We start from the raw sequence: 6,000 nt of genomic DNA, 5'->3' as shown, positions 1-6,000 counted from the left end.
TTTCTTCCGCATCATCAGGAGAAGAGGGTGGCAGCTTGGCAGCGAGCAAAACAGTCGGTGGGTTGCCCAGGAGACAGCAGCAGGGTCGCATCAGTGTCAGTGGAGCCAAACGTCCACGGAGTAGAGCACCAGCTCCACTGCAGCCTACCACCACGGCCAGTAGTGGTGCCGGTGCGCACGGAGGAAGTAGCAGTCAGCCAGTGAAGAGTAGCGGGGGCAAAGTTTCCTACTCGGTGGTGTGGCAATTTTTCCTCAAGCCGCCCGAGGAAGTAAACGTAGCCGTATGTCGACTATGTGGCCAGAAATGCAAGCGTGGCCAGGGGGCCCATGTTGGGACTACAGCGTTGCGTCAGCATATGCAGCGTCACCATTCGGTGGCCTGGGAAAACCGTGATAAACATACGGCGGTTCTGCCTGCCCCAGCCCCCGATCCATCACCCGCTCCGTTACTTGCTCCGTCACCCGACGTTGTCAATCGCCCTCTATCAGCCAGTCAAGGCTCCAACACCTCTGCTGAGGGGAGTTGTCGCTCGTTGGCATCTTCCGCTCGTTCAGATGCTCCTTCTCCTGCTACTCCTCTTCTCGGATTCCGTCAACAGTCTTTCTTGGAATCCGTATCCAAGAGACAACAGTTTGCGAGCACGCACCCGACGGTGCAAAAGCTGAACGTCCTCCTGTCCAAGTTGCTGGTGCTGCAGTCCCTCCCTTTCCAACTGGTGGACTCAGCACCTTTCCGAGAAATGATGGCTTGTGCCGCGCCGCGGTGGAGAGTGCCAAGCCGTCATTTCTTTGCCCAAAAGGCAGTGCCAGCCCTGCATTCACATGTAGAAGAGATGGTGGGCCAGTCTTTGAGCATGTCGGTCTCTGCCAAAGTGCACGGCAGCGCCGACGTGTGGAGCTGTAACTACGGTCAGGGACAGTACATGTCATTTACGGCCCACTGGGTGAACGTGGTGCCGGCACAGCCGCACCAGCAACTTGGACAGGTCACGACGCTTTTGCCTCCACGTTTGCACGTCCTTGGTCCAGCAAGCATGTCCGCCTCTACCACCTCTTTTTCCGCCGTGTCCTCAGCCGCCACCCCCGTGCCAAGTCCCATTACCCGACCGGCATATCACATGTGCAGGGCGCAACGGTGTCACGCTGTGCTGCACCTGGTATGCCTTGGCGAACGTAGTCACACAGGGGAGGAACTGCTGAGTGTAATGAACAGAGAAATCGACAGATGGCTGTCTCCGCGCAAACTAAAAATCGGAACCATGTTGACTGACAACGGAAAGAACATGGTGTCTGCTCTGCGTCAAGGAAGGTTGTGCCATGCGCCATGCATTTCTCACGTGTTCAATCTGGTTGTCAAGCGGTTCCTAAAATCCACCATCCCACTGCAAGACATCCTTAAAATGTCACGTAAACTGTGCATGCATTTCAGCCATTCCTACACCGCAAAGAACACCCTCATTGAGCTGCAGCGGCAGAACGGAATTCCACAGCATCGCCTGATCTGCGACGTTGCAACAAGGTGGAATTCAACCCTACACATGTTAGACCGCCTTTACGAGCAGCGAAAGGCCATCACCGATTTCCTGATGTTACAAGCGGATAAAGGTACTCCCCTGTGTAACTTAGATGTCAGCCATTGGCAGCTCATGCGTGACACCTGCCGCTTGCTCAGGCCCTTTGAGGAGGCCACGCTATTCGTGAGTCGGCAGGACTATGGGATGAACGACGTCATTCCTCTGTTGCACGTCCTGGAACAAATGCTGTTAACAATGGCTGGTCAGGGTGCGGTAGACGTGGCGCACAGATCTCAACGCCACATGACCCCTGTGGGGGCAGGACAGGAAGAAGAGGAGGAGGTAGAGGAGGACATTTGTGCTCAGGAATTATTGAGTGAAATGGGTGGTTTTTCCACTCAGCGGACAGGAGTGGAGGAGCAGGAGCATCTGGTAGAGGAGGAGGAGGAGGAGACAGAGGACCCAGACGCACCGTGGCAGTATGCTGTGGAGATGGAGGCAGGGAGTCCCTCGCATTCCTTGGCACAAATGGCCCATAGCATGCTCGGTTGCTTGCGTAGCGACAGCCGAATAATAACCATCAGACAGAGGGATGACTTTTGGCTGTCCACCTTGTTGGACCCTCGCTACCGGTCCAAAATGGTGGCCTTTTTCACACCTGCTGAGAGGGAGGCCAAAATTACGTACTATAAAAACCACCTATGTAGTCAGTTGGTCTCTGCCTTTGTGCGCCAACGTCCATCCTCAGACACTGTGGGCCCTGTGCGCTCGCGTTCCGCTGGCATGGCAGCAGGGGAGGGGTGGGGTGGTAGGAGCAGTGGCAGCTCCACCAGCAGTGGCTGCCTCAGTCTGCAGTCGATGATGAGTAGCTTTCTTCACCAGCGCAGTGAGGAAACTACTAACCAGCCGCAGCAGCAGCAGCAGCATCAGGTGGACCTGGAGCAGGAGCTCAAACAACAGGCTTGGGCCTACTTGGACAGCACCCTGCCAACCGAGGTAGACAATCCCCTTGACTACTGGGCAACGAAACTTGACCTTTGGCCCCAACTAGCTGAATTTGCCCTTGAAAGGCTGTCATGCCCGGCCAGTAGCGTGGCATCGGAGCGCGTGTTTAGTGCGGCAGGAGGTATTGTAACTCCGCGGAGGACACGACTGTCCACCCAAAGTGTGGAGAGACTCACGTTTGTGAAAATGAATCAGGCGTGGATTAGTCTGGATTTCAAACCACCAGTTCCTGACACAACTGACTAAATCCGCCATGAATCATGCCTCAAACATGTGCCACTTTCAGGTCTCCTCACACTGCTGGTGTGTTTAATTTTTTGACATAGGGTGCTGGCAGATTACGGGCCTCCTATAGCTGCTGCCAGGCCCCTAATCTGCCATAGGCCCCTATATACCGCCTCCTCATGCTGCTGCTAGGTCCAGAGTCTCTCATGGGTCCCTGTACGGCCTCCCATTGCTGCTGTCTCCATCGCCACACTCTGCTGCCATGTGCCACTTTCAGGTCTCTTCACACTGCTGGTGTGTTTAATTTTTTGACATAGGGTGCAGGCAGATTACGGGCCTCACATAGCTGCTGCCAGGCCCCTAATCTGCCATGGGCCCCTATATACCGCCTCCTCATGCTGCTGCCAAGTCCAGAGTCTCTCATGGGTCCCTGTACGGCCTCCCATTGCTGCTGTCTCCATCGCCACACTCTGCTGCCATGTGCCACTTTCAGGTCTCTTCACACTGCTGGTGTGTTAAATTTTTTGACATAGGGTGCAGGCAGATTACGGGCCTCACATAGCTGCTGCCAGGCCCCTAATCTGCCATGGGCCCCTATAAACCGCCTCCTCATGCTGCTGCCAAGTCTAGAGTCTCTCATGGGTCCCTGTACGGCCTCCCATTGCTGCTGTCTCCATCGCCACACTCTGCTGCCATGTGCCACTTTCAGGTCTCTTCACACTGCTGGTGTGTTAAATTTTTTGACATAGGGTGCAGGCAGATTACGGGCCTCACATAGCTGCTGCCAGGCCCCTAATCTGCCATGGGCCCCTATATACCGCCTCCTCATGCTGCTGCCAAGTCTAGAGTCTCTCATGGGTCCCTGTACGGCCTCCCATTGCTGCTGTCTCCATCGCCACACTCTGCTGCCATGTGCCACTTTCAGGTCTCTTCACACTGCTGGTGTGTTAAATTTTTTGACATAGGGTGCAGGCAGATTACGGGCCTCACATAGCTGCTGCCAGGCCCCTAATCTGCCATGGGCCCCTATATACCGCCTCCTCATGCTGCTGCCAAGTCTAGAGTCTCTCATGGGTCCCTGTACGGCCTCCCATTGCTGCTGTCTCCATCGCCACACTCTGCCATGTGCCACTTTCAGGTCTCTTCACACTGCTGGCGTGTTTAATTTTTTGACATAGGGTGCAGGCAGATTACGGGCCTCACATAGCTGCTGCCAGGCCCCTAATCTGCCATGGGCCCCTATATACCGCCTCCTCATGCTGCTGCCAAGTCTAGAGTCTCTCATGGGTCCCTGTACGGCCTCCCATTGCTGCTGTCTCCATCGCCACACTCTGCTGCCATGTGCCACTTTCAGGTCTCTTCACACTGCTGGTGTGTTAAATTTTTTGACATAGGGTGCAGGCAGATTACGGGCCTCACATAGCTGCTGCCAGGCCCCTAATCTGCCATGGGCCCCTATATACCGCCTCCTCATGCTGCTGCCAAGTCTAGAGTCTCTCATGGGTCCCTGTACGGCCTCCCATTGCTGCTGTCTCCATCGCCACACTCTGCTGCCATGTGCCACTTTCAGGTCTCTTCACACTGCTGGTGTGTTAAATTTTTTGACATAGGGTGCAGGCAGATTACGGGCCTCACATAGCTGCTGCCAGGCCCCTAATCTGCCATGGGCCCCTATATACCGCCTCCTCATGCTGCTGCCAAGTCCAGAGTCTCTCATGGGTCCCTGTACGGCCTCCCATTGCTGCTGTCTCCATCGCCACACTCTGCTGCCATGTGCCACTTTCAGGTCTCTTCACACTGCTGGTGTGTTTAATTTTTTGACATAGGGTGCAGGCAGATTACGGGCCTCACATAGCTGCTGCCAGGCCCCTAATCTGCCATGGGCCCCTATATACCGCCTCCTCATGCTGCTGCCAAGTCTAGAGTCTCTCATGGGTCCCTGTACGGCCTCCCATTGCTGCTGTCTCCATCGCCACACTCTGCTGCCATGTGCCACTTTCAGGTCTCTTCACACTGCTGGTGTGTTAAATTTTTTGACATAGGGTGCAGGCAGATTACGGGCCTCACATAGCTGCTGCCAGGCCCCTAATCTGCCATGGGCCCCTATATACCGCCTCCTCATGCTGCTGCCAAGTCTAGAGTCTCTCATGGGTCCCTGTACGGCCTCCCATTGCTGCTGTCTCCATCGCCACACTCTGCCATGTGCCACTTTCAGGTCTCTTCACACTGCTGGTGTGTTTAATTTTTTGACATAGGGTGCAGGCAGATTACGGGCCTCACATAGCTGCTGCCAGGCCCCTAATCTGCCATGGGCCCCTATATACCGCCTCCTCATGCTGCTGCCAAGTCTAGAGTCTCTCATGGGTCCCTGTACGGCCTCCCATTGCTGCTGTCTCCATCGCCACACTCTGCTGCCATGTGCCACTTTCAGGTCTCTTCACACTGCTGGTGTGTTAAATTTTTTGACATAGGGTGCAGGCAGATTACGGGCCTCACATAGCTGCTGCCAGGCCCCTAATCTGCCATGGGCCCCTATATACCGCCTCCTCATGCTGCTGCCAAGTCTAGAGTCTCTCATGGGTCCCTGTACGGCCTCCCATTGCTGCTGTCTCCATCGCCACACTCTGCCATGTGCCACTTTCAGGTCTCTTCACACTGCTGGTGTGTTTAATTTTTTGACATAGGGTGCAGGCAGATTACGGGCCTCACATAGCTGCTGCCAGGCCCCTAATCTGCCATGGGCCCCTATATACCGCCTCCTCATGCTGCTGCCAAGTCTAGAGTCTCTCATGGGTCCCTGTACGGCCTCCCATTGCTGCTGTCTCCATCGCCACACTCTGCTGCCATGTGCCACTTTCAGGTCTCTTCACACTGCTGGTGTGTTAAATTTTTTGACATAGGGTGCAGGCAGATTACGGGCCTCACATAGCTGCTGCCAGGCCCCTAATCTGCCATGGGCCCCTATATACCGCCTCCTCATGCTGCTGCCAAGTCTAGAGTCTCTCATGGGTCCCTGTACGGCCTCCCATTGCTGCTGTCTCCATCGCCACACTCTGCTGCCATGTGCCACTTTCAGGTCTCTTCACACTGCTGGTGTGTTAAATTTTTTGACATAGGGTGCAGGCAGATTACGGGCCTCACATAGCTGCTGCCAGGCCCCTAATCTGCCATGGGCCCCTATATACCGCCTCCTCATGCTGCTGCCAAGTCCAGAGTCTCTCATGGGTCCCTGTACGGCCTCCCATTGCTGCTGTCT

This window comes from Staurois parvus, unplaced genomic scaffold (assembly GCF_062004578.1).
Source record: "Staurois parvus isolate SC_StPar_1 unplaced genomic scaffold, SC_StPar_1.0 ptg000615l, whole genome shotgun sequence".
NCBI lineage: Eukaryota > Metazoa > Chordata > Amphibia > Anura > Ranidae > Staurois > Staurois parvus.
Note: the sequence above shows the minus strand (reverse complement) of the source record.